Genomic DNA, 13,817 nt, shown 5'->3' with positions numbered 1-13,817 from the left:
ATCAAGAGGAAAGAAGACATTTTTATCACCAGAGACAGGAAATTGGGGGCCAAGAAAGATGTATGAACAAACCTTGTTAAACTAACCTTTATCTTCCTAGTCCCTACTTCACCATTTACTACCCCAACCCAAACTTCTTTGTCTTATCAATTCTTCACAAATTTTTTTCTTTGTCTAAAAAGTATAAAAACTTTCTGCTCTGGTCACTTTTTTGGATCATCATTCTCTTGTGAAGGCTCCCGTGTACAGGTAAAAATTTAATAAAATTTGTATGCTTTTCTCCTGTTAATCTGTCTTTATCAGCTTAATTTTCAGACCCATCCAGGGGCCCTAAGAGTGTGGAGGAAAACTTTTGTCCTTCCCTGTAGCATTACTGTATTATTTCGGAATTGTGAGAGTGTAGAGACTGTTTTTCTTGCATCTCCTAATTCAATAAAGGAAAAGAACATGTACAAACCCCTTATTCATGACAGTTAGATGCTACAATCTAACCTTCATTAAGACTGAAATGTAAACACTCATTTATCTAGAAGGACCTGGGTACCAAAGTCTATGTACCCTGAATTACGCTGTTACTAAGCCAAAGCATTTGCTGGCCTTCAGACAATGAAAGGAAATAGAAGATTCGACGTCAGGAGGTTGGGATTCTGATTTCAGTTCAATCGCTAATTTGCTGTGTGAATAAAAGCAAGTCCTTTTTTTTTTAATAACATTTTTTATAAACATATAATGTATTATTAGCCCCAGGGGTACAGGTCTGTGAATCGCCAGGTTTACACACTTCACAGCACTCACCATAGCACATACCCTCCCCAATGTCCATAACACAACCACCCTCTCCCTACCCCCATACTCCCAGCCACCCTCAGTTTGTTTTGTGACATTAAGAGTCTCTTATGGTTTGTCTCCCTCCCGATCCCCATTTTGCTTCATTTATTCTTTTCCTACCGCCCAAATCCCCCACGTAAAAGCAAATCGTTTAATCACACTAGAACTTCATTTCCTCCTCTCTGAAAATGGGGAGAGGGCCCTCAGTATTTAGAGTGGTAAAATTATGTGATGATGTGAGAAATCAAGAAAACACAAAGACAAATTCTACACTCAGAACATTCTGTTCAGGGCCATGCCTATTATTTTACATAATCTTAGGAGAGTCTGTTAAGGCAACTAAACACAGAGCTACAGCCGAAATGTACTTTTGGGAGGATGGCCAACAGATTGGGTACTTGGATGACATTTTAAAAGCCTGGAAGTGAGGCACCTATGAGACCAGTCCTGAGTGCCATGAAGTCCTTCTTTAAAGAAATATTTGAGCATTCCTAGAAATGAGAAGTTCACTCAACCAAGCTAATGTTTCTTCTAGTTGTAAAGAGAAGAGATTTTGCAGACAATAGAAAAAATTGTATTCCTTGCTGCCCCCTTGTGAGTTTTAGGGAAACTGTTCCTTGGTTTATTAAATTCATTTTTTAACTCAACAAACATTTATTACTGTTTGTAGTATGCCAGACACTGTACTGGTGATGAGAAGACACAAATACACACAATGCCTACTCTTAACGAACTCACAGATTAATAAAGGCTAGCAATGGGGGTGCCTGGGTTGCTCACGTCCAGCTTTTGATTTCAGCTCAGGTCATGATCTCAGGGTTGTGAGACTGAGCTCTGCTTCCAACTCCACACTGGGCATGGAGCCTGCTTAAGATTCTCTCTCTCCTTTACCCTCTGTCCCTCTCCCTCTTCCCCCACGTGCACTCTCCTTCTCTCTCGCAATAGAATAAAGTAAAATAAAATAAAAAAATAAAGGCTAGCAATGGCCAGACACCTACAATGCAGCGTGATAGTGGCAAGTTCAAGGACTTACCGGACCACCAAATCAGCCAGTTGGTTCTTGGAGGTAGAATGAAATACTCCAGAAGTCCCCCCAAGGAGGGATGGGAGAGGTTAGCTGTTTTAAAAAGACATTTAGGTAGTAGAATTGATGAGATTCCCTGATGTGGTGATATAGAGATGTGGGGATAGGGATCAGGGATATCGAATCCAGGAGAACAACAAAGTCTATGTCTGTATGGTCAGACCTGGACTGAACACCACACAGAAATACAAGAGGCTTTGAAATGGTCAGTCTTGTCAGTTCTTTCAGCATAGCCTCTGTGAGCTATTTCCTATCAGTCTCTCAGCCTTATTTCGTATTTATCTGACTTCTAATCTCAGCTATTATCACTTAGTACTTTTAAGGATTTATTGTGGACCTAGTTACCATCATTTTATGTTTGATAACTACAGACAAAGACCAGGGAATATTCAAACCATAATAACCCAAACCCCAGGGTCATGGAAAAATTTTTAACAATAAATAAAAGTAAAAATGGTGTCAGGAAACAAGTTAAAGTAAAATTTCAACTTCTCATTGTTGTTCTCATCTCCAGGGCCTAGCAGATGATTGGTTTGTTGAAATAATAAATTTGAATGAATGACTAAAGGATGAATGCATCTGAATGATTGAATGGTTCAGGAACCAGCCTGTGAAGAAAGGGTAAGATATGGATTACTAGAAAGGATGGAGAAGAATATCTGAGAAAGGAAGAGCCACATAGAAGCTAAGGCCATTTACCAAAGGAAACATAATACCCAGTACATGGATTATTATTAAGTTGTGCTGACTAATTTAGGGGGCTACTTGAGGGGACAAGTACCCAAATATAGACAGAATCTGACTTGGATCTTTTCCCTGAGCCTGAAGGGATAATTTACCATACATCTATTCTCTGGAATATGAAGAGATTGAAGCACCATGGAGGGTGAAGGCTTAGGAGCCAGAAGATCTCCCTCCACTCCTTCCTCCCAAAATGTCGGTATGTGTTACCCACAGTTTCAACCACTTCTTTTCAAGACCTAGATACAAATCTCGTTCAATAAAAACAATTAGCAGAAGAGAGAACACTCAACAGTTGTAATTACCTAAATGTCCCACCATTAACCATTTGAAGGACTAAATCCCCCACATTGATTCTTTCAATGAATGAAAATTAAAACCAAATAACCTCTAGGCTCATTGACTGCCACAGTGACAAAACTGAACCTCCTGGCATTATATTGCAAGGCCCTGAATTGAGCGAGGCAAAGCAAAACAGATAAAGCACAGGAGAATTAGGCAGTGAGTGGAAAGGTCTGGCACACACTGGAATAGAAAGTAGGCCGTGGCTACCCTAGCAGACACATTTCAGTTACCAGTTGATGGAAGACCTGCAGCACCACTCGCTACTCAGGAAAATTCTTCCAGGCTTGGTTTTTTGGGTTTTGTGGGTTTTTTTAAGATTTTATTTATTTAATTGACAGAGAGAGAGAGAGATCACAAGTAGGCAGAGCAGCAGGCAGAAAGAGAGAGGGAAGCAGGCTCCCTGCTGAGCAGAGAGCCTGACATGGGGCTCGATCCCAGGACCCTGAGATCATGACCTGAGCTGAAAGCAGAGGCCCAACCCACTGAGCCATCCAGGTGCCCCAATTTTTGTGGTGTTTTTTAAAAATTTAAATTCAAATTAATTTACATGTGTGTATTATTAATTTCAAGGTCAAATTTAATGATTCATCAGTTGCATATAACACTCAGTGCTTATTCCATCATGTGCCTCCTTAATGTCTGTCACCCAGTTATCCCATCCCCCCATCCATCTCCCCTCCAGCAATCCTCAGTTTGTTTCCTATGATTAAGAGTCTTACGGTTTGCCTCTCTCTGTTTTTAACCTATTTTATTTTTCCTTCCCTTCCCCTAGGTTCATGTTGTGTTTCTTAAATTCCACATATGAGTGAAATCATATGGCATTTGTCTTTCTCTGACTAACCTATTTTCCTTAACATAATACCCTCTAGTTTCATCAACGTCATTGCAAATGGCAAGCTTTCCTTCTTTTGATGACTGAGTAATATTCCATTGTATGTATATATACACCACATTTTCTTTATCCATTCATCCGTTGATGGACATCCGAGCTCTTTCCATAGTTTGGCCATTGTGGACATTGCTGCTATAAACATTGGGCTGTATGTGCCCCTTCAAATCGCTATTTTTGTATCCTTTGGATAAATACCTAGTAGTATAAATGCTGGGCCATAGGGTAATTCTATTTTTAACTTTTTGAGGAACTTCCATGCTGTTTTCCAGAGTGGCTGCACCAGCTTGCATTCCCACTAACAGTGTAGGAGGGTTCCCCTTTCTCCGCATCCTCACCAACATCTATTGTCTCCTGACTTGTTAATTTTAGCCGTTCTGACTTGTAGGAGGTGGTATCATGAATAAGTTAAGGAAAAGACTGTGTCATACTCATCATTAAACCCTGGTACAGCACCCAGTCAGTTCACAAAAATAATTTTTTGAACCAAACTTAATATAAAGTAATTTAAATTAAAACCTAGGATGGGCCAATATGAATGTACAAATCATGCACTAATGAATCTTTCCAAAGCCCCATATTTGTTGACATATTCAAATACTTAAAATGGCAGGTGAGCAGTCTTCATAACTTGTGACGCTGTGGCCTATGTGAATACTGTGTTCTAAGCTATTCTTCTGCAGGACATGTACTTCTAGGTTGAAGTCAGAGCCAGAAAGTTTGGGTAGTCCAGCACTTTTTATAACTGTGAATCAACACTCATAAAGCACTTAACTGGGGCACCTGGGTGGCTCAGTCGGTTAAGCGTCTGCTTTCAGCTCAGGTCATGATGGGTTCTAGGATGGAGCCCATCAGGGTCCCTACTCAGTAGGGACCCTGCTTCTCCCTCTCCCTTTGCCCCTCACCGGGCTTGCATTCTCTGTCTCTCTCTCAGTTTTAAAACTCTTTTAAAAATTAAAAATATATGTATAAAGCACTAGACCATGTGTGCAAGACACTATTCCAAGCACTGGGATTACAATGGAGAATCACCTGGGGTTGAAAAAGGAATTTAACTACCTCCATTTTTACCTTAGTCTATACATTCTAACTGATTAAATTCTTTTCTCCAGTTTATCTCGTAACTCAAGCAAAAGACCCTGGGGGGCCGGTGTGCCTGGGTGGCTCAGTGGGTTAAGTCTCTGCCTTCGGCTCAGGTCATGATCTCAGGGTCCTGGGATCAAGTCCTGCATCAGGCTCTCTACTCAGCAGGGAGCCTGCTTCTCCCCACCACCCCCCACCTGCCTACTTGTGATCTCTGTCAAATAAATAAAATCTTTAAAAAAATAAAAAAGACCTTGTGGGGCAAGGCATCCTTTGATGGGAACTTAACTACCCCTCAAACAATAAGGACTGCCCTGAGCCTGCAAGACTACACTTGATTGACCCCAAGACACGGACCTTTACTGCCCACCCACATGTACCCACTGACCCTTGTCCCACATTTTCTTTACACAAACCTACAATTATTTTCAACACTTGGAAGACAGTCTTTGCGACTGTCTTCCAAGTGTTGGCCTCACTAAAATAATTTCCTTTCTTGCCTCCCCACCACTCCTCTCTCTGGCTTTGGATTTCCTCAGCAGCCAGTGGCCAAACTTGGTCCGCTTGGGACCCCTGGAGCCCCGCGCTCTTGCACGCCTGTGCCCTGGTTACGGGATTAGTTAGAAGTATAGGAAGAGTCCTTCCCAACGAAATACTAATTACCCTCAAATCCCCTATTTGCTTTGAATTTTTAGTAAGAACCTCCTATCAAAGAAAACTTGATCAACATGGGTTGATTATTAATTCATGTGGACTAATTTAGGGGGGCTCCTTGAGGGCATAAGTACCCAAATAGAGACAGAAAGCAATGTATTTTAATACTGCAACTTTCATACTGCAGCTTTCGCAGCCTGTGTGTGTGTTTAACAGGACCCATGAGCAATGGCACCTATGATGCACCAAATAAATAAGCTCACAAAATGTACCACACTATAAATACGACAGTCACGGAGAACACAGTGCCAACTTCTCCCCTGGTAATCTTAACTTCAAATAAATCTGTGTTTTTCATTACGGCAAACACTTTGTCTCTTTTCGCTTTTTCTTTATTTTTTTTGAACAACGGGAACTTTAAAAAAAAAAAAAGATTTTAGGGGCGCCTGGGTGGCTCAGTGGGTTAAGCCTCTGCCTTTGGCTCGGGTCATGATCTCAGGGTCCTGGGATCGAGCCCCACATCGGGCTCTCTGCTCGGGGGAAAGCCTGTTCCCCCCTCTCTCTCTGCCTACTTGTGACCTCTGTGTGTGTGTGTCAAATAAATAAAATTTAAAAAATATTTTTAAAAAAAGATTTTATTTACTTATTTGACAGAGAGAGAAAGCATGCACAAGCAGTGGGAGATGCAGGCGGAGGGACAGGGAGAAGCAGGCTCCCCGCCGAGCAGACAGTCTGATGCAGGGCTCGATCCTGAAGGCAGATGTTTAACTGACTGAGCCGCCCAGGTGCCCCTAATTTTTTCTTTTTTTTTTTTTTTTACCATGAACACATATTCTCTATTACCATCCTCCATCCACCCCACTCCCACCAAATCTGTACCTATAAAGATACTTTTATCTTTTAGGGAACTATCCAGGTTTTTAAAAGTTGACAAGAGCCCTATCTCTTCAGCAAGAACAGGTCAGAAAAAAGCACTACTGTATTTGCATTAACTTCAGGTGGTTTATGGACCTAAATGAGAAAAGCAAAAGTCTTAAATGATTAGAAGCCCATTTAGGAGACTCTGCCGTCCAGACATGAACAAGACCCAAAACACGAAACATACAGAAAACTATTCATAAGTTCAACTACATTAATATATAAAGCTTCTAAATGACAGTAGTTACCATTTTAAAAAGTTAAGAAAAAAGCTACAGACTGAGAGATAATATTTAGGAATGTAAAATTAGCACAATTACTCTGAAGGCCATTTGTCCACATCTCCTAAAGTTGGAAAAGTTACACCTTATAACCCAGCAATTCTACTGGAAAATATAAAGCTAGAGCAGTCATTCTCAAGCTTGAGCTTGCATCAGAATCACTGGGGAGCTTGTGAAATTACAGTCTGTGGGGTCCCACCCTCAGTTTCTGATAGAGTCAGCCTGGATGAAGGTCCCAGAATTTGCCTTTCTAACAAGTTTCAGGTGATGTTGCTGCTAATGATTCAGGCACTGTATTTTGAGAATCACAGCCCCAAAGAAACCTCCTACTTGTACCTAAGTGGACACATACAGGAGATGTTCACCGTAGTATTGTCTACAGTCCGGACAAACTGGAAACCAACAAGAAGGAAAGGGAGGAATAAATGTCTATCAAGCAATGCAGTTAAATGAATGAATGGCACGTACCCATATGAATAATTCTCAGATCACTAAAACAACACGTTGTAAAAGAATATACTTCAGATCCCGATAAGGTAAACCTTAAACAACAGTCTGTTGTTCATGTCTCCATTCACAGGTACCAAATGTGTAAGAGCGTGGATAGAAAGGATACATATTAGTGAGGGGTTAAGGGAATTAAGATTGGGAAGGGTTTTGAAAAGAGCTTCATTGTATCTGTGATCACTTGTTTCTATAAAACTGACCAGGAGCTCACCTCTTTCCATTCCCCTGCCCCGCACTGCAGTGCAGGGGCCTGAGATCAGCCACCCTGTCTGGAAGGGGACGGCAAAGGATGGTTCAATGGGCGCATCCCTCCCTGCATGGCAAAATGAGGCAGGATTGAGATATTTCACTAGTTTTCATTTCTTTTTTCCTGGTTTTCCAAACAAACTTGAACATCAGTATCTGCTTACGTGGACAAGAAGGAGGGAGGGAGGGAAGGAAGGGAGAGAAGGAAGGAAGGGAGGAGAGGGAGGTAGGAAAAAAAGGAGAGAGAATCACACCAGCACTTGTTAAAAGGATAATGCCTCTCTTTACAGAATGGATATATTTTATCATCCTGGTATGTAAGAGACCCAGTGGGAGCCACAAAATCAACAGTAACACCAACTTCCATTTCTATGGTACCTTCCCCTTTTCAAGCTGTTTCACTGGGAGTAGAAAACAGTTATATAAAGAAAGAGAAATACAAATTACCCTGACAGGACTACCATAGATTTGGGCTCTGATCACCCCCACCCCCGCCAAATTTCCTTTTTCCTTTGAATGTAAAAAAGTTCAGAACAGGTTACCCCAAAATATGCTCCTTGGCATGTAGACTATTTTGAGTTAAAGGTACTTGGAGAAAGCAAATACAAGAAAAAGACTCTGACCTTCCTTCTTGTTCTTAAAAGCAGAAGATGAAATTCCTGTGTGACAGATGTCCTCCCAAACCCAAAAGGAAAGTAACATTCTTATCAAGGACTAGAAGCTGAGGCCGAGAGAGTTCTACACAAGCAGACCTTGTTAAAACCAATCTTATTCAAAAGCAAATAGGGTTTGCCATTTTTTGAGTCTTCACTCCTTATGAGGACTCACATGGCATGTAACTTAATATAAATTATTTGTATGCTTTTCTCCTGTTAATTTATCATATGTCAGTGTAATTCTTAGGTCTCGCTAAAAAAAACCCTAAGAGGGCAGAAGGAAGAATGCGCCTCCCCTGCAAATGTGTAGAATTCCTCTGACAACTTCATTATCTGAACCAAGTTGTAGCTCCAGTCTTACTTTCCTATGAGCTGGACTCCCCCAGAAACCTCAAATGCTACTACCTTCCTGACCTTCCTGACTCTTCATGCGAAAATAGCATCTTCAGTCTCTCTCCAATTCCTTTCCTGCTTTACATTTGTTTAGAGCATCCATCACTACCTGACATGATTGCACATGTTAATTTATTGTCTTCTGTGCTCTCAGGTTATAAGCTTCATGATGCAGACAGCGGTCTAGTGGCGAGCATCACTGGTCCACCCAGAGCCAGACGATATGTGACCAATAGCAGGGACCCAGTAAATATTTCTGGGATGGGTGAATGAATGAATCTACCTTTCTTATGGTCTCTGTTCATCTTTCTTCCTATTAATATTCCCTCCTCCTATTAATATTAGTAGATACCCTCCAGAGGCTGCTGTCCAGCCAATGTACCAAGACATTTCAATCTTTTGCTTTTAATTCAACCTCACATGTTCACTGTAGGAAAGGCTGCCCCAGAATCCCACACTCTGCTACCCAACAAACATCATTTTATTTTTCCCAAAAGAAAAAGCTCAAAACTGGGTCTTCTTCACATCCCATCTGCCACCAATACTTTTTCCCCCATACTTGTTTCAGTCTTTTGTCACTCTTTACTGACATTAATAAAACTCAGAGAAGCATAACTTAAATTTAAACTGAGCATGGCCATTGACCAAGTATTTTAACATTAATCTTACTTAACCCTTAAAACCTTAAAAGACTGGGTATTTATCTTAGAGAAGTGAAGCTTGTGTTCATAAAAAAACTCTATGTTCAGACAACCAGAAATTCTCATAGCAGTTTTATTTGCAAGAGTCAAAGATCCCCCACCGCGTGGCTGGAAAAACTGTGCTACATCCATGCAATGGGTTACTACTCATTAATAAAAAGGAACAGACTATGAACATGTGCCACAAGCTGGATGGGTCGGAGGAGCATTACAACGAGTGCAAAAGTCAACCTTAAAAGTTTACATATTGCTTAATTCCACATATAAAACATTCGCAAAGTAACAAAGTTATAGTGATGGAAAACAGATCAGTTGCCGGGGCGGGTGATAGGGCGGGGGAAAGGGAGTTTTGTGGGGCAATGGTTACGCATATCCTGACCATGGGAGTGGTTACACAGATCTATATATTTGATAAAATTTCATAGAGCCACATAGCAAACCATCCTCTCTGCAAAAATCAGTATACACAAGAACCGCGAAATCTGTAATTATTGTTAGTATTGTGCCAAGGTCATTTTGCTGGTTTGGACAGTCCTATCATTGAAGGGAGCAGAGTAACAGATACACAGGAACTCTATACTGGTTTTGCAACTTTCATGAGTACAAGATTATTTTAAAATAAAAAGCGTAAAATGACTGCTTTTAATTCAAAGGTCTATCAAGCAAAATATTTACTTTGGGAGGATCCTCGTTTGCAAGCATGAGGACCATATTTAATATTCTGTAGATCTACAAATCCTGAGTCATTCCAAAAACTTAATAGAACAATGATACTCTACATCGGTACCTGATCATAGTGGCTGATAAGAAGCAAATTTAATTGTACTAACCTGGAGCTATAGTTGCCAGTCAGATTTCCAGAATAACCCTCCACTGTGATGGTCTGTTTTCACTCTCTGGAGGTCCTGAAATGCAATTAGAGGGGAGTGGGCTTAAGAGAATGCTCTGTTAAAAACAAAACAAAACAAAACAAAACAAAAAAACCTTGTTCTGTACAAAATTCTAATGTAATTTTAATCTGTATTACTTCACATGGAAAACGCATTGTAGAGATAATTTTGTAAATATACACCTGATCACTAAAAAATACAACCATCCAAGTGGCGGCTGTGGTAGAATGGCGGTGTGAGCAGAAGTGGCACCCATGGATTAAGGCTGACCCAGACTGCCTCATTTCATCCTCCAAACAGCCACACAAGTAGGTGAAATTATTATTTTTTTTAAAGATTTTATTTTGTCAGAGAGAGAGAGAGAGTGTGTGTGTACGCACACAAGCAGAGAGAGCTCTAGGTAGAAGGCGAAGCAGGCGCTCTGCTGAGCAGGGAGTGTGATGTGGGACTTGATCCAGGACCCTGGAATTATGACCTGAGTGGAAGACAGACACTTAACCCACTGATCCACCCAGATGCCCCTTGTTGTTGCTTTTTATAGACAAACCTATTGAGACACAGAGAGGTTAAATACCTTGATCTGAGCCACATAAGGTGGTAAATGGCAAAACTGTGGACCTCAACTGGTCTATTTCCTAGGTCTATGCTTCTGCCCCGATATAACGGTGCCTTGATATTGTACCTCCTCACCTCTAGCCTCCCTCCCTGTTGATCTATGTATTAGGTCTCCTACTGTTGCCAGAACAGATCACCACAAATTCAGTGGCTTAAACAATATGAATTTATGGTCTAAAATTTCTGGAAGCCAGAAGTCCAAAATGAGTCTCACTGGGCTAAAATCCAGGTGTTGGCAGGACTGCAGTCTTTCTGGAGGCCCCAGAGGAGAATCCCTTTCCTTGCCCCTTTCCAGCTTCTATAGGAAGCCTGTATTCCTTGGCTTGTGGTCTCACCCCTCGATCTTAAAACTGGCAACATCAGGCTGAGTCCCTCTTGGATTGCCCACCACCTTTCTGTTTCTTTCTTGTTTGCCTCCCTCTTCCATTTATAAGGAATTCTGTGATGACGTTAAGTTCCCCCAGAGAATCTCCCTGTCTTAAGGTCATCTGCTTAGTGAACTTCATCCCACCCTTAATTCCCTTTCACCAGGTAACCTCACATTATCACAGTTTCTGGGGATAAGGACATGGACATCCTGGGGGAGGAGAGGGCATTGTTCCGCCTGTGCTAGTGATAATCCTATAAGCCACGATCACAGAGTGCCATTTTTTTTAAAATTCAGATGATTTTTTTCCTTTCCCATCAATTCTAAACTTCTTCATTCATACGTTTATAGTCCTGCCTCGTTCTCAATTAACAGTTTGGTTGGCTTAGGCATATCTATTACAGTATAGAAAATTACAAATTTTAAAACATCAGAGCTAGTCTTAGACAAGCTCCAGCCCCGTGCTATCTATATGATAGCCACTGTCACGTGTAACTATACACATTAAAATTAAAATTAATTAAAATTAACTAAAGTGTACACCTCAGTTATTCAGATTAACCACATTTTGAGGGCTTAAAGGTCACATGACTAGTGACTACTGTATTAGAGAGTAAGCATAAGAAAACATTTCCATCACTGTAGAAAATTCTACTGGGCAGTGCTGCCTGAGATTCCACATGTAGCCTTCCTTGGTTGGCACTTTCAAGACTACTTCCTGGCAGGTATCATCACTCTGATGCCTTTTCTCTCTGAGACTTCCCTGTAACTCGGACTTAGACTAGCAATAGAAAGTCCATTTGCTTCTGGAGGTGGGAGAGCTCCGGGATCATTTCCAGGTAAAGAAATGGCTGACTTTTCATCTTCTTTAACAGTATTTTTTTTAGAGAGAGGTCCTGGATGATTGCTATTATAATCAACTGGGGTAGCTATTTAAATCTGAGATTCTTGAACCACATGGGAGACCTCCCGAATCTTCATTTTGAATGAGACTTCTCAATGCTCAAGTTTGAGAACCACTGTTGAGAGGAACAACTGATATCAGTATCCAGTTACCAAGAACCTTATAGTTGGGTGTTAATTTGCATAGGAATGGAGATCGCAGCCAAGTTTAGGTACCAAAGGAGATATTTTTGGTGAAGGATTATTTCTGTTGCTGTTCAAATTATAGAGGCTGATTGCAGACCCAGTGATGATCATGAGTCCATGTGATAAAGCTCACTTACCTAGTAAGACAATTTTTTTAAAAATTTGTCCTTGATGTGAGGCTTTTTTGGTTAATGTTTTTGAACCACATTGTTTTACCAATTTTATTTTATTATTATTTTTATTGAGGTATAGTTAACTAAATGGTAAAATATTTAAAGTATACAATGTAAAGAAAAAATATTGTTAAAATGTCCATGCTACTTAAAGCCATCTACAGATTTAATACAATCCCTATCAAAATACCAATAGCATTTTTCACCGAACACGAATAAATAATCCAAAAATTTGTATGGAACCACATAAGACCCTGAATAGCCAAGGCAATATTAAGAAAGAAAAACAAAACTGGAGGTATTACAATTCCAGACTTTAAGTTATATTACAAAGCTAGTAATCAAAATAGTATGTTACCCGCACAAAAACAGACACATAGACCAACAGAGTAGAACAGAAAGCCCAGAAATAAACCGACAATTAAAAGGTCAATTAATCTTGGACAAAGGAGGCAAGAATATGCAATGGGAACAAGACAGTCTCTTCAACAAACGGTGTTGGGAAAACTGGCAGTTACATGCAAAAGAATGGAACTGGACCACTTTCTTACACTATACACAAAAACTCAAAATGGATTAAGGACCTAACAGTGAGACAGGAAGCCATCAAAATCCTAGAAGATAGCGTAGGCAGTAATTTCTCTGATGACTGCCATAGCAACATCTTTCTAGATATGTCTCCTGAGGCAAGGGAAACAAAACCAAAAAGCAACTATTGGGACTACACTGAAATAAAAAGCTCCTACACAGTGAAGAAAACCATCAACAAAACTACAAGACAAACTACAGAATGGGAGGAGACATTAGCAAATGACATATCTGCTAAAGGGTTAGTATCCAAAATATAAAGAACTGATACAACTTAAACACCAAGAGAACAAATAATCCACTTTAAAAATTGGCAGAAGACATGAATAGACATTTCTCCAAAGAAAACACACAGATGCCACAGACATGTGAAAAGAGGCTCAACGTCACTGATCATCAGAGAAATGCAAATCAAAACTACAATGAGATCTCACCTCACACCTATCAGAATGGCTAAAATCAAAACCACAAGAACAAGTGTTGGCAAGGATGTGGAGAAAAAGGAATCCTCATGCACTATTGGTGAGAAAGCAAACTGGTGCAGCCGCTGTGAAAGACAGTATGAAGGTTCCTCAAAAAGTTTAGATAGAACTATACTACTATCCAGTACTCACACTACTGGGTATTTACCCCCAAAATATGAAAACACTAATTCAAAGGGATACAGCCACCCCCAATTTTTTTGCAGCTTTATTTACAATAGCCAAATTGTGGAAGCAGCCCAAGTATGCCCCAATAGATGAATGGATTAAGGGATATTATTCAGCCA

This window comes from Enhydra lutris, unplaced genomic scaffold (genome assembly GCF_002288905.1).
Source record: "Enhydra lutris kenyoni isolate GAN:26980312 unplaced genomic scaffold, ASM228890v2 scaffoldscaffold4, whole genome shotgun sequence".
NCBI classification, from domain to species: domain Eukaryota; kingdom Metazoa; phylum Chordata; class Mammalia; order Carnivora; family Mustelidae; genus Enhydra; species Enhydra lutris.
The sequence above is the reverse complement of the archived record's forward strand: the minus strand, read 5'-3'. Positions refer to the sequence as shown.